Source organism: Protopterus annectens, chromosome 5.part1 (genome assembly GCF_019279795.1).
Source record: "Protopterus annectens isolate FY-2018-M chromosome 5.part1, PAN1.0, whole genome shotgun sequence".
Lineage (NCBI taxonomy): Eukaryota > Metazoa > Chordata > Ceratodontiformes > Protopteridae > Protopterus > Protopterus annectens.
In genome coordinates, this window is record NC_056736.1 from 145,098,621 (window position 1) to 145,115,826 (window position 17,206).

Genomic DNA, 17,206 nt, shown 5'->3' on the forward strand with positions numbered 1-17,206 from the left:
TGAGAGGAAAAAAAAGATCAAACTGTAGATGAAAGGTCAGGAAATCCAGATAAAGCCTAAAATAATGGAACAAAGGCTGAAAAATAGGGACAGATTTTAAATATTGCTCTTGTAAAATTAGAAAGTAGCTATAATAGCAGAATTTATGTTAACATGCATTTCTGGAGGATATGAAGTCCATAAATGTCACCAGAGCTATACCCCTGATTTTGACTCAAATGTTAACTCTGCCTCCCTTAATCCCTTCTAAAAGTGGTGACTTTTGGAGAAAGGGTACTGACTTACACATAATAAGCAATGACAATAAATAAATACTTTTTTTTCTTTCAAAAAATATATATTACTTTACATTCTCTTATTCTGTCAATGTCTCAGGTTAGCAGAACTAATACTTTAGGTGTCCCTGATTACTTCTGGATTTGTCCCTGATTAGTTGAGAGCTCTCATAAAGTCTGAAACTCAAATGTAACTCATTATTCAGTGACTACAACCCCCAATAATTTGCAGCATATACTACAGCAAGTCTGAAACAGTAGGCAGAAGACTTATTTTACATTAAAATATTAAAAAATATATACAATAATTAAAAAAAAAAAAAAAAAAAACAAACAAATATGAAACAACTTAACAGATGGCCCATTCTCTAAGCACAATAATGCCCTCCAGGGTGTGTGCTATTGTATAAGGAATGCCCTTCTTGGGGAAGTAGAGGCCCTCCACCTGTGGTGTTGCGCCTCAGAACACTCCTGGACAGGCATTGTTTGAAAAATAACAAACATGCTGGAAGGCATTATTACTGATTCATAAAATCACACAGTGTGTATGAAGTACTGATATACATTGCAAGGCATAGCCAAGATCAATGCTTGCACACAGATCTGTCTTCATCTGACCTTCAGTGGTGGTTTTCTAATGAAGATGAAAGAAAATAATGACAGTAATCCACATAAAACTCTGTATAGTGCTGACAACATTGATCAGTTTTTAATCTCATAGTTTCATGCTTCTCAACTGTCCTGATTTTCACAGGATGTCCAGATTTTTGCCTCCTATTTTTGGTCTGTTCCTCAAAAAAATTGTGGTCTTCTAGCAAGTCATTGAGGACTGGAGTTGCTAAATAATAACAGACAGCTGGGTTTCTGGCTTTATACCCTTTTGGAAATGCAAACTAATGTAAAACATGTTTTCCTAGCAATTTTCTAAGTTTGTAAGAGCAATCTTTAAACTTTGTTCTTATTTTTGGACTCCACACCCCCCGAACCACCTTAGTCATGGACACTAACCTTAACACTAATGTTGTCCCTTCCCTAACCCTGCTTTTTACTGTCATTAAAACTTTCTCTTAACACTGCCACTGCACAGGACAGACTCAGACTCACAAACTTATACAAACACACATAAAGAACACTATATCACCTAAACTAATGCTTATTTTTACCCTAAAATACACAAACTTGTCTACAAACACAGAACACCCATCCTTCACTCATTCCCAGTCCTGACCTTAACTCAAATACACCCATACACACACACACACACACACACACACACACACACACACCCTAAGTACCTCCAACCTCACTTACCTGTATCAATACTCTGTACCATCTACATATTTACTGTTTGGTTAATTGCACTGTTAGCATTAAATCACACCCGTGCATGTATATATATATATATATATATATATATATATATATATATATATATATATATATATATATATATATATATATATATATATGTGTGTGTATACATACACACACATAAGTATGTGTATGCATATATTTGTGGGTGAGTGTGTGGGTGTGAGTGTGAGTGTGTAAATATATATATTTAATCCCCTGAAATCTGAAGAAGAAATAAGGGATCTAGGAACCCAAGTAGATAGTCAGCTTTCCTTTGATAGACATCTCCACCAGCTGGAGAGACTACAGAGGTACTTACCCAAGAGGATTACTGGCCTCAAACAGTTGCCCTATGCAGCAAGATTGAAAAAGCTAAGACTGTTCTCTGTTGCATACCACTTTTACAGAGGCGATCTCTGTCTAACGTACAGAGCCATGTCCAACCCAGAATTGTTGAACATGCTCCATCTTAGCAAAACCAAATATAATAGAGCTACACGGTCTAGGGATATAAACCTCAAAACAACAATGAATAGAACATGCTGGAGGGATAGATTCCCTTCACAGAGACTTCCCTTACTATGGAACAGGGTCCCGATCTACATAAGACAGAGCCCCTCACTATCACTCTTCAAGAGGAACCTTGATGAGTGGATGGGTAACAGAAAGTTCACACCGGGGATCACACCAACAGCACTACTAGATAGGGGCCAAGGGTACTAGCTGCTAATACAAGGGTATAGGGAACTACTAAAGGGGCGGTGAATACTGCACAACGTGGCGGGGCTAATATATGTCTTTGGGCAGATAGCCCAGTACCAACCTATAAACCTATGAACCTATATTTATAAATGTATGCATAAAATGACTGGTCAACATACATAACATACACCAAGACAAGTCATCCCCACTCCACATTAGTAATACTTTAACACCTGATAACTTTAACTCTAAATCTAACCATGCCCCTGCCCCTAAAAACTAATATGCATCTTAACTTAAAAAAAAAAAAAAAACTTCCTATATCATGACTACTACACAAGGAGGCTCGGCTACTCGACACATACACACACACACACACACACACACACACACACACACACACACACACACACACACAATCTATTTATTAACATAACACTAACCCTAAACACTCATAATCATACAGACAAATACTATATCCCCTTACCTAATCTAACTTCTAAACCCATCCCACACACATTCACATACATATTCACATGCACACATCTAGTAGAGCTCCTACTTTCCTGCTTCAGTGCAACAATCATCTGAACAAACATCTGCATAAGATAGCAGACATTTGACCTAAAAAATCTGCACTTCCAAATGTCGACCAAAGCAATGGTTGACCCAACAAATAGCTCTACATTTATCTATATCTATGTCTGTATTTGTCTATCTTTATATATATATATATATATATATACATATATATATATATATATATATATAAATATATATATATATATATATGTATATATGTATGTATATACATATATAATTATATGTATGTATATATATATCTATATATATATATATGCAATTGTGTATATATATATATATATGTATATTTATAATATATATATATATATGTATATATATATATATATGTATATTTATAATATATATATATATATATAATATATATATATATATATATATATATATATATATATACACAAAAATATATATATATTAAAATATATATTTATATTTTATATATATATATATAAAATACATATGTATATATATATATATATATATATATATATATATGTGTATATATGTATGTATATATATATATATATAATACACACACATATATAAATATATATATATATATATATATATATATATATATATATATATATATATATATATATAAAATACACATATATATGTAGGTATATTTCTAAATTTTGAAGTTTCAAAACTACTGTTTTCTTATGGTCGAGACCACGAGATCGAAGTTTTGAAACTTCAAACCATTTAAATGGAGATCGCCGTACAGTGCGATACTGTATGTTTGCCATTTTCTTCCCTGTAGTGCGATCTCAGAGTTGGTATATTTAATTAGCAGGGGGTTGTGGGGGTGCAGGGGGCTTGTTCCCCCCTGCAAAAATGTAAGAAAAAAGATTTTTTTGTTTTTATTAATTTTTTATTTACTTTTCAAAGTTTCAAAACTTCAAAATTTTGAAACAGACATATATATATATATATATATATATATATATATATATATATATATATATATATATATATATAGATAGATATATATGATATGACACACACACACACACACACATACACATATATATATATATATATATATATATATATACGTGTGTCTCTGAACTCAGTGGGCTATTTTCGTCCAGCGTTTTAACCTAATGTTGCGTAACAATACTGTGTCAGACACTTTGAGAATAGAGATCTTTTCTTTTTCCTATTACCCACTTTACGTCAGTTTTATTATTGAATATGGCTTATAAGCTTTTCAGGACACACATGCTCGCACCATTACTGTATACTTGATTCCTCAAAAACAAACATGTCTTACTTCTTTTTGTTCGACATAAGCAAATATTAGAAAAGCCGTGTGCATTTTAGATATCAGCAGGAATAACTCCATTGCACTTGTACTAATTAAGTTTTCAGATAGAAAAACAAAATACTTTGAAATACTTTTTTTTTTCAAATTATTGGATGACAGCCCTGGAATCCTTGTACCATTTAATCTGTCCATAGCAAATCTGAGGAATAATTAATTTCTACATGACAAAATAGTTTAATTTTTTCAAATGAACTTAATTCACTAAGAGTTAAAATAATGGATATCCATTTTCCTGTTATGGGGTATATGTGCAAGTGATGCCATTCACCAGTCTCATTATATCAAGTCATGATATGCAAGGTTTTATTGCTTCTGTAGACCATGAAAAAAAGAATGTTTACTGGTGGCTTTTTACTAAGCAAAGAAATTAAGAAAATAACTTAAATAACTTCTACATTTTAAATATAATGGCTTTCTTTATTTCACATCCTGAAAGGAAATCCTATGAAGTGTGTGGCACTGATCTTAAATTTTAAACTAAACCAATTATCGTACAGGCTGAGTATAATTTGGGAGACCAAATAGTGGATAATCTTGGAGACATAATAGCCTTCAATTTAGATCTGTTAAACTAAATACGGAATAATCATTACATGGATAATTACAATTTAACATAGCTAAACTTCATTAGATCTACAATTTGAGTTGAAATTAACCTTAATAAAATGGTGGTCTTGTCAAAAATGTCAAACAGAGTGCAGTCTCTTTCATTAAGAGTTCCATGATCACAGATTCCACTGCTACACAGAGAAGTGCTAACATTCCTTTGTCATCCAAGTCTGCTGCCGAGCTGTAACATCATGCAGAACCATACTAAATATAAAGGACTAGGAGACTGGTTTCAAGGAGTGCATGGTTAAATTCTTGTTTTCATGCTAGTCAGCATGAGTTAATTTAATCGAAGGAACCAAACATGGGAGCAAGGGAGTAAGAAGCCACTGCTGGCTCTCCCATCCTGGTGGTGAAAGATGTGTAACCTGCTGCACTAGCATCTCCAACTGAAATGTCATCGTACAGTGGGTAACAGATATGGACTTGGGTGGCTTGCTTAACATGTCAGAGTAGGCTATTCCTGGACCTATGTGTAGCTTGCCTCACATGTTAGATTGGGAAGTCCCTAGGTATAAAGGTAGCTTGTCTCACATGTCAGAGTAGGTAGTCCTTGGGCATATGAGTAGCTTGCTCATATTTTAGACTAGGCAGTCCTTGGGCATATGTGTAGTTTGTTTCACATGCCAGCGTAGGCAGCCCCTCGATATATGGGTTGCTTATCTCACATGTCAGAGTAGGCAGTCCTTGGATGTATGGGTAGCTTGTCTGACATTTCAGACTAGGCAGTCTCTTGGCTCACATAAGTTAAGTGGTTACCATGGTCATAGAGTGAATGTGCTTACCCAGAAATGGGAAAAATGTGGTGTTTCACAAAAAAAAAAAAAAAACTACTGAACTATCACTCACCTTCTCAAACTTTAGTAGCAGCAAGTATGGCAATATTAGTTACCCTGTCTTGATACTACCTCTACAACTTTGGAAAATTTCTTGATATATTTCCAGACTTAAATGTCTAAGTAACTTCCATAACAACATAAGTAAACGTCATGCCATTTTAGCTCTTTCTAGTTATAACATTTCTGAGACTAGACTGAGTAAATCTGGAATTTGGTATGTCAGAGGGACCCAAGTCAGGCATGTCATAGCATAATACAACAGTAGCATTCAGTGATTTTCCCATGGGTTATACTACCACGACATTTATAATATCAAGTGACTCTCCTAACAAGATACATAAACACATACACACATAAACATACACACACTCTCATACAATACAGACATTTCAGACATCCCATTCATTCACACATACCCACACATGCATCCACACAATCACATTGTCATCCATTCAGTTGCATTCATGCACCTACAGACATGCATTCAATAGTCCAGACAAACAGACTCACTCACACATATTCACACACACGTGTTCACACACACACACACACACACACACACACACACACACACACACACATATATGCACACACACATATATATGCACACACCCATGGCTCCACTATACTTACCTGTACCGTGCACAGGAGTGAATGAATTAATACCATTAAAAAACGGACTTCACACCATTGAAAGATGGACTTCACATTTTCCTTCTACAGAAAAATTTCACTTGACAGAGAGATCAGAATTGCAGTTTGACTTTTTGAATCGCAAGGAAAGTTTTAAAAATTATACCTATTAACAAAACAGTCTAATAATTTGTTGCTACCTTAACCAAAAAAAAAAAAAACTTTTTTGACAGCTTAATTTGTTGACGAAATTAGCTTGTAAACAATGTAGGGTGATAAATGGATTACCTGCTACAACAAAGTTCCTTGCTTCAGCTCTGCTTAGGAATATATGAAGGCATAGGGACATGTTAGATTACTGGATAAAGAACAGTAAAGAATAGTCTTTGTGATATGAAGCAAACAATTTAACTTAGCATGTAAAAAAACATTATTTTGGTTTACTTAATGGAGATTTATTATAATGTGCTGAAAATGTATTCAAAATCACTTGACATGGTCAGTATAATTCATTCTCTACTGTAGTTTGAATGACATAAGGTAGCAGGCTGATATGAAAATGTATGAAGTAAGTGGGAATGAAGCATTCTACAGCCACCCTTTATATCTCTGTGTACAACATCTAAGATGTAAGCTGAATTAAGGATGTAAAATTATGTAACATTAATACTGGTCAAGAAGAGGTATTACTACAGGCAGACTGAAATGCATGTACTCCTGTTAGACTGGTATATTAGTGCAGGGTGCTGCCTATATGCCTTCTGATATAAAATGGCTACAACAGAATAGGCACATGTATCCCTTTTATGTTTACCAGGACTAGGAAGAATGTGTTCAGTTTTGAGAAAAAAAATGATCTGGAAAACAAAAAGAAATTGATTTGTAAACATAGATGGATACTGATTTTAAAATGGAATTCCTTATCAGTTTAGTTTTAAAAGCTCATCTAAAGAGTAGTGGTAACAAAAAAGGTAGCTGTTCTGCTAAATGTGAACACAGTCACCCTTAGACTGAATCAAATTTTGCGTCTCATATTTGCATACTCTTTCACTAACATACCCTACAGTATGTAATTCCAAATACACTAAACAGTAAACTAATAATAATGAAATAATAATAATATTAATAACAGCAGAAATAATAGTAATAGCACTCAGCATGTGATACTAGTTCAGCCTACAGACTTTAAAGTTGGTGCATATGTATGTGTTTGTGTGTGTGTGTGTGTGTGTGTGTGTGTGTGTGTGTGTGTGTGTGTGTGTGTGTGTGTGTGTGACCCTTTCACTAACATACCCTACAGTATGTAATTCCAAATACACTAAACAGTAAACTAATAATAATGAAATAATAATAATATTAATAACAGCAATAATAATAGTAATAGCACTCAGCATGTGATACTAGTTCAGCCTACAGACTTTAAAGTTGGTGTGTGTGTGTGTGTGTGTGTGTGTGTGTGTGCGTGTGTGTGTGTGTGTGTTTCTGTGTGTGTGTGCGTGTGTGTGTGTGTGTGTGTGTGTGTGTGTGTGTGTGTGTGTGTGTGTGTGTGTGTGTGTGTGTGTGTGTGTGTGTGTGTGTGTGTGTGTGTGTGTGTGTGTGTGTGTGTGTGTGTGTGTGTGTGTTTCTGTGTATGTGTGTGTATACTGAAAAGGGATAAAACTTACATGAAAAGCAAGCTCTACAGGCAGCCCTGCCTTTAAGTAAAAAAGTACAATTTGAAAGTATCACAAATAATGCGAAAGGGTTGTCATGGAATAATAGGGAACTGCATCTTCAGAAAATGTATGATCATAAATTTTTTATACAAAAGAGCAGACTTCTTATTAAAAGAAAGTAAAGAAGTCACACTTGTTATCTTGACAGTTTGAATTGAATTTAAGCTTCATTTCTTATTGTATTTTGCATGTCTGATGCACGATCTTTACAAGAACATCCACATTTATTGTCCTTAGATAAACCAGCCACCCCACCAGAATATATCCAGTAATAAGTGCATTTTGTACACCAGACAACAATCTGATACTGACTTATTCTTAGCTTTCACACAGGTAAGCATTAAGCAAGCCTGGAATGTAATAAGTAAAAAAATCAAAGGCATTTCTGACAAGCAGCAGATAAAAGCACTGCTGAATTCACTTTCTTAGGATTATCCTCATGCCTTTCTTCTTCAAGAGAGAGCTTAAGAATTAATAACTCTTCTATTATCATACTGCATAGCTGACTTTCAAGAGCAAACATTATTAACTGTCTAAATTTAGCCATCCATAGTAACAGGTGACTAAACTGCCTGACATTCTATATTGTACCATGGCACCTTACAGGGTGAGGGAGCCAGTATTTTGCACAGATGTTCAGTTAATAACATGAGTATCAGCAGCACCTATTTCAAGTGTAGACATTAAAATCTTACTGTAATTGAGAGCAGAATGTGATCCTGTCCCTGCTAGTGATAGCAATGCCTCACATCTGTCTATCTAGGAATACTTTGTTTCAATAAGGACTTTAAGCTATATATCAAGTGTTGCAGTTTTAAGCCAATTAGTGTAACATGTCCCTGTCAAAAAATTATCAAATGCACTGAAAGTGTATGCAATTTTTTCTGAAGTATTTCTGTGCCAAACTGTATAGAGAGTCTAGAAGAATCTGTGAGAGGCAGACAAACTTCCAATAAAACCTTAGTTATCAATTACAACTGCAATTTACTTAACTCTGAAGACTTACTTGAAACTCTCTGCATAGTTTTAAGAATGCTCCTCATACATAGACTTCTGAACATCAAAGTGAAGAAGACAAAATTTATAGTGCAGAAATATTAAACCATCCCATATTTATAAGCAGATTGCTAAGAATAACATTGTATAGATTGACAAATGTTGCATATGGATGCATGACACTCTACTCAAGCAAACCCAGCTATGCTTTTGTATGCATCACATTACGAGGTATGGTGTCTGTCATGCTTCTAAAGAACTTTCTTATGAAAACTGTTTCCATATTGGCCATAATACATAGCTCTAATGTGTTGTAAAATGCTATGAAATTAACATCATATTTCAGGTAATAGCTACAATAATCTTTTTCACTAAAAGACTATCAGCTAGTTCATTGTTGAATACTTTAGCCTGGCTAACTGTATTTAAAAATCAGAAAATTGATTAAGTTGTCCAAAAAAGTTTAATTACAGATAATAGCAAAACACCTTAGTATTACAAAGATATTGCACCACTGTCTAGACAGAAAAGTATGATTTACAAATGTCTATCAGTTATTATTTTCCAAATATAAATCTTTATTAGTGGGATTCATCCTAACAGAAGAGACTCATATTCCCTATATGCCTTTCCTTGTATTCCTTAATGTGCAACTTTCTTCTGAACCTAGCATCACGTCATTAAAATTCCAAAACAATCACCTCTTCCACAATGTAATATTCCATCACACCAACTTTCAGTATCAGAATACTTGTATTCGGGGGGGGGGGGTGGCTAGATGGCCAACTGTGAGCAGTGAATTTTGAGAGCTCCATAAACTAGTATAATAATGTAGGAAAACTTTATTATTTTCAAGTTTAATACATCAGAAATGTATAGATAAACTACTGAACTACATAAATATCAGTTTTGGTGGAAATATACAAAAAAATTATCCTGTCAAGTAACTTGGAGATATATTGAGTCACTGAATATGAACAACTCAAGGAATTCTTAACCAGATGCTGCTTTGAAAAAAGAACTGCAATTAGTGACATCTACCTTACAGGAACTATCTTTGAAGATGGATGGCTTTAAAAATGTCTTAGAAAACCTCAAATTAAATTCTCAAAAACAGACTGATACTCTTAAGGAACTATTACAGCAACACCATACAAAAATAACAAATATAGAGACTTATCTAAATGACATTGAAGGGAGACTCAAAGAGGAAGAATTTCAAAAAGAATTTCTGCTTAAACAGAATACATGGCTGCTTAAAAAAAGATGACTTAGAAAACAAGGAAAGGAGAAATAACATAAGGATATTTGGTCTGCCTGAAAACACTGAAGGAGAAGACATTATTTCATTCTTAACAACATGGACTCCTGAATTCTTAGACTTGAAAGAGGGACTTTCATTTGGAATTGAAAGGGTGCATAAAGCACTGAGGAAACCTGCTTCTAACTCAACAAATACTCCACCTAGATCCATAGTTCTAACATTTCTTTCATTTCTGGACAAGGAACTAATATTAAAATCTGCTTGGAGAAAATCACCCTTAAAATACAATCAAAGCCTAATAAAGTTTGACAATGATTATTCTTCCAGAATATTAGAACAAAAAAAAAAGTCTGGCCAATAATTAAACCGTTGAAACAAAACAACATTAAAGCACAGCTCACCTTTCCAGCCAAAATAAAAATACTTTTTTGCCAATAAGATGAGAACCTCTAATGACTTAGAAGAAGCTACTATATTCAACAAAAACAACAACATAATGCCTATCCCAGAAGAAATGGAATGGATGGCCCCTACTCTTAAAAGAATAAAAGAAACACATATTTGGACTGCTGCTAGAAAGAAGAAACAAAAAACTGATTCCAAAATAGCTGTCCCAAAAAGTAACTCTTACAACTACATCTCTCAAAGTATCAACTGATATGGTACATCACTTGTCATCTGTTTTTATTTTAAAAAAAGGAGTTTTTTTTAAACAACTGAGAAACAGTAATGATTTATTCAGAATGTTCAAAGAGTCCAATAATTCTTCACAAACAAAGGTAGGTCAAGATGGGTTTCTATTTACATTATATATAAGCCAAACAAAGCAACATATAATACAAACATAGATGTTTCTATTCCCCTACTTGAACTAATTGAATACATATCTTGTTCATTTTTCATTGATTTTAGTTATAATAATTTAAGTAATTAACTAATTCAACAAGGTACCATTCATCAAAGATCAGACTCAAATGTAACTAATTAATATCATATATAATAGCAGTAACAGTATAGTTTTGAAAAAAAAAAGGCTGTCATGGAGACTAATGCCTCCTTCAGTTAAAGTATGATTTAGAAATGTCATGTATATCCTGGTTAAATAATAGTAGCAAGCTGTTAGTACAAATGTCATCATTATTCTGTCTAAATATAGTTAATATCAATTATGGCAGGTATCACAGCGATGATTGCTGTTTGATCAATTCTGATATGGTGCACGTAGATGCAGCCATGTCTGGCAACTAGTACAAATGTCATTATTACTCTGTCTAAACATTGTTAATATCAATTATGGCAGGTATCATAGCTTTGACTGCTGTTTGATTAAGCCTGACATGGTGTGTGTGGATGCAGCTGTCTCTGGCAGCTGTTGTATGTTGCCGTTTTCGTCTCCGGGAAGCTGTGGTTTGTGTATTAGAAAGAGACATTTGGTGTTTTTGTCTGGATCCAGGGGAAGATGCAGATAAAACTGTGATTTGGGATAATTTGGCAGAGAATAGTTTGTTTAGTTTTGCTGAGTGAGAGGTGGGATGGCTGGAAGAATGCATTATCTCTTGTTATGGCGGCTTGTTGGAAGTTTTTATGTATCTGTTTGCTCTCTGTTCTTTTCCTGGCTGCTGCCTTGCTGAAAGGGAGGGGATTTAGGCTTGAAGTTGCAGTGAAGTGAAGCTTTGCTTCAGGTGCATCGTGAGCCTCTTATATGCAGTACACAGACACACTAACAGAAACAGACACTCCCAGGTTGCTATGGTAAGGGAGACAGAGTGACAATAATGCTTAACAGCTCCGAGGAGCCTCCGAGATGACTCTCAACAATGAAGTTTTTGGTTAAAAAAAAAAATATATATATATATATATATATATATATATATATATATAGATATAGATATATATATATATATATTGTAGAATCCTCCCTTCCAAAAATAAAGATAAAACAAAACCACCCAGAAAGCACAAAGGTTCCAAAAATGCAGTGGCTACGAAGCAATGAATGCTAAGCTGTCCTTGATTGTATATATCACATAAACAATCAGTACGGCTGTTGTTACAAGCCTTTAAAAGCAAGCCTTTATAGCACAAGTTTATCTGTCGGCAAAATCAAATCCGCCCAACCGGATTCAGGGTGGTAAGAGTACGAGTATAAAAAATATATACAAACTCCACTTAATAATCCAGCATAGGAACGACACTGCTGCGATAAACTAAAACAATCCAATTTATTAGTAAGCGCTTTCACGGCAGATGATGAAGCGGCTCTTTCGAAATATTTGTGGGACTGGAAGGTGTGTCGAGTGGTTCACTGGCAGAGTGGCTACTGCATGGGACAGGCTGGTAAAATGGAACAGAACAAATATTGATTTGGATATTTTAAGAACAGCCTGAAAACACACCACATGAACTAATGAATGGTATTCTGGCAAAACTGGATGGGCATTGTTGCCCATGCTTGAAGTACTGATATGTATGTATGTAAGGATGGAAATATACTTGTAACAGGAAACTAGAAGGGTCTCATAATTTAAAGTCTATGGACTGTATAAACATGCTTGGAATGAGCTAATAATAAGAATAAGCATTACAGCTTGTGGTCTCTAAAATAACTAAGCAACAGCAAAAAAAAAAAAAAAAACACAACAGATATGTAATGAATGATTTTAGTAAATCTAGACATAAAATATATAATTGTCATAGAAGATGAAGCAGTCTGCTGAATTTAGACATTAAAGACAGGATATAATAACATGGGCTTGTGTAAAATAACATTACTGTCTTAACTTGTTATAAATTACATACACTATATTGAACACCAAGGGGAAGCATGATGATTTTCTTAAATAAGTAAATATGCATAACAAGTCATGTAACTGCTTTAACTTGAATTGTAGTTTTTGTAACCCATCTTGACCATATATAATACTTAAGCGGTTACCAAGGTAACTAATGTGTTATACATGACATCAAACTGACAAAGTTGTTCAAGAGAAATATGGAAGCCTGAACTTGAAATATCATAGAAAGTAACAATTATATTCTGAACAAATAGTATTAAATTGGCAATAGGCAGTTTAATAAAAAGGGCTTGTGTATAATAAGACAGCTGTTTTAACTTGTCATAAATGACAAACATTATATTGAACATCAAGGGGAAGCATGATGATTTTCTCATATAAGTAAATGTGCATAACAAGTCATATAATTGCTTTAACTTGAATTGTGGTTTTGTAACCCATCTTGACCATAGATAATACTTAAGTTGTTACCAAGATAACTAATGTTTTATACATGACATCAAACTGACAAAGTTGTTCAAGGGAAACAATAGAAGCCTGAACTAGGAATGTCACAGAATGTAACAATCACATTCTGAACAAATAGTATTAAATTGACAATAATCATTCAGTTTAACCTTTGCTGATTATACAAAATAGAATGTTGCCATTTAAATCTAAGTATATGCCATAAAATGGCAATTTATAAATATGGAAAGGGAACTTGTAATCATTAATCACAATAGGTTAATTTGTTGTTTTTAACCTATAATTTCATTTATTTTATAATAAAAAATGACAGATATGAAAATCTTTATGTGTAGGAAATGGTGGGAAGAGGGATGCACTGATTATTAAAATGCACTAACTTTCATCAATGTTCACATAAAACAAACTTGATGCTTTAAGTAAGTTATCAACAAAGTGATTACTCAAATGCTGGCAAACAATGAAATATAACTTCTGATATATACAGTAAAATACATTGTATTATAAACATTACGTATAAATATTATTACCATATATTTATATTAAGTAATATGTTTTGAAAAACTTCATCAATAAGGGTGAATATGTTAAAGAACTGTGTGCTATAATCTTTTACTGAGGTTTTATATAAGATACATCCTACTTTACTATGATTGAATTACTTGTCATCTATCTCTCATGTAAATATTAATTGCTTATACAATAAGTAGACATTTATATTGTATTAGAATTTTGTCGAATCTACAATAGTAATATATCTGTTCAAAATATAAATATTGCATATTCCTATTACAAATATTCCCCATATGATAATTCAGTTTATGGAGCTCAAATGTTCTGGACTGTCAAGGTATGAGTGATAATCTGATGGACTTAGGTTTATCCATCAGATTATGCATGATTGTCATTCCCTGGATAGTGCAAACATTAGTTTTGTTAACATTTATTAATTTAAATATGTTATTTAACAAAAAAAATTAGTATGCCTTACCAAAACATAACTTTATTGCTAAACACTCAAAGTATAAAACCAATAATTTCCTTTGAAAGCTCAAACATATACTTTATAGTTATCAGACAAAAATGTTTAATAGTCACAATAAAACAAAAAATACATAGTCTAAATAACCTAAAATGGATGTAACTTTATTATCTTTAAATACCAATGGCTTAAACAATCCTAGCAAGAGATCAAATCTACTGAAATATTTAAAACTGAAAAACGCACTGATCATCTTCCTTCAAGAAACTCATTTCAAAACAAATGACAATTATAAATGGAATCCTAAGGAATATATGATATTGGCACGATCCATTTATAAGACAAAAGCAAAAGGGGTAACAATTTTTTTGGAAAACAAATGTGTTTAACCCTGAAATCATTTATAAGTATGAAGATAAAGAAGGCCTTATGGCATTAGTAATAGTTAAATATAATAACAGAATATGGACCCTAGCCAATCTATACTGGTTCCCAGGCATTGGAACAGGAACTGTTAAAAACACTTGGATTTAATTTACAATAATTATAAAGGCAACTTAATATTAGGAGGGGATTTTAACTGTATATTTGATATTTCTGAAACTACAAATAAAAGACCGCTGTGTACATCTGCTGTATCAAAAGCTTTAAACAAGTGGGTAGAATTATTTCATTTTGTAGATACTTTCAAATTTAAAGAAGATAAATCGTTGTTGTTTTCCCATCAAGATCACAGATTTGATACCCAAACTAGAATAGATAAAGTATTTGCTGCCCATGACTTATAAAATCACTAATTTTTCAATTACTCCCTGCCCCTTTTCAGACCACAATTCATTGATACTAAATCTTCAAAATGGGTACAAACCATTAATCTTTAACTCTAGAATTATAGCATATATAACTAAAATTAAAGAGTTCAAACCCTGGTTATTATCTGAATTACAGTTCTTCTTAGATATTAATTACACCACAGAGATAAATAAAATAATGATATGGGACTGATTAAAAGCTTACATATATTGTAAAACCCTAACTTGGTATAAAAAAATCAAAGAATAGGATTTTGAATTATTAGATCTACAATCCAAACTTTTGTCAGTAAAAGCTGAAAAAAATCAAAATCATTTGGAGAAGCAAAAGAAAGTAGAAGTATTAAACAATAAATACAACAAAATGCTAACACATAAAACTAGTTTAGTTTTAGAAAAAATAAAAATTAATACCTTACCACTTCTCCCAAATATCTGCATAATTTATCCACAAGAATCAAAATACCACCTAAATCTAATAACATTAAAAATACCTTCCATGATAAGAAAGGGGAAAATGTCTCAGATATAGGTGACATTCTTGATGCCTATAGCAATCACTATATGGAACATTTCCAAAAAGAAAATATACATATTGATCAATTAAATCTAGATGAAACAATTTCTAATATAAAAAAATACCAGAAAAATTAAAACTAGATCTGCAAGCACCCATATCCTACAAAGAAATTATAGATACAATAAAAGAGGTTAAAAATAATAAAGCTCCAGGTATAGATGGCATAATTATGGAAATATATAAACTATTTTTTTCAACGATACTATCCCTCTTTATTAGAAATTCAGTCGCAAGCTTTAATACCACCCTCTTGGAGAGATTCCATAATCGCACCAATCCTAAAGGGAAACAAATCCGCAAACCTCTGTACCTTATATAGACCTATATTATTGTTAAATAATGACTATAAGATATTTATGACAATATTAACTAACAGAATGAAAATACCATTATCCAAAACAATAAATAATGATCAAACTGGATTTATATATCATAGACACACATATGACACGATTAAAAAGATAATTTCTCTTATAGATTATAAAGAAACACTCATAATTGGCTTAGATATAAAGAAAGCCTTTGATTCCCTAAATTGGGACTGTTTATTCAAAATCCTAATGCTATTTGAATTTCCTGCATCCTTTGTTCATCTCCTAAAGAATATATATATATATGCAAATAATTTAGCGCATGCCAAGTTAGGTCTTTTTACCTCTGAATCTATACATATAACAAAAGACACTAAACAACGATGTCCCAAGTCACCAATTCTATTTGCTCTGGCTATTGAAATATTGGCAGATTTAATTCACAACAATATAAAAATCAAATGAATTGATGTTTATGAACAATACAATTCTAAAGTAATGCTATTTGCATATTACTGACATTATCTAATAAAAAAGAGACATTAGAAGAATTAGATATATTAATGGACAAATTTCCCATGACTTCAGGACTAAAGTTCAATAAATCAAAATCAAAATTTTTATTTTTAAATAAAAAAAAGAACTGCAGACTAAGGGGGATCACATCATAGGGAAATAGGAATCTACCTTAAAATATCTAGGAATTGAGCTATGCAAGGATAATAATGAATTAGTCTAAAAATCTACAATAATGTCATCACTACAATTAAAATCTCTGTGGAAAAATGGATCAAAATAATATTAACATTTGAAGATAGACTACAGTTAATAAAAATGGTTTTACTGCCCAAGATCCTATATGTAGCCTTGGCAATACAAGTGTTACCAGAAAGGAATATGCTTAAAGAAATAAATTCATGCCTAATAACATTTTTATGG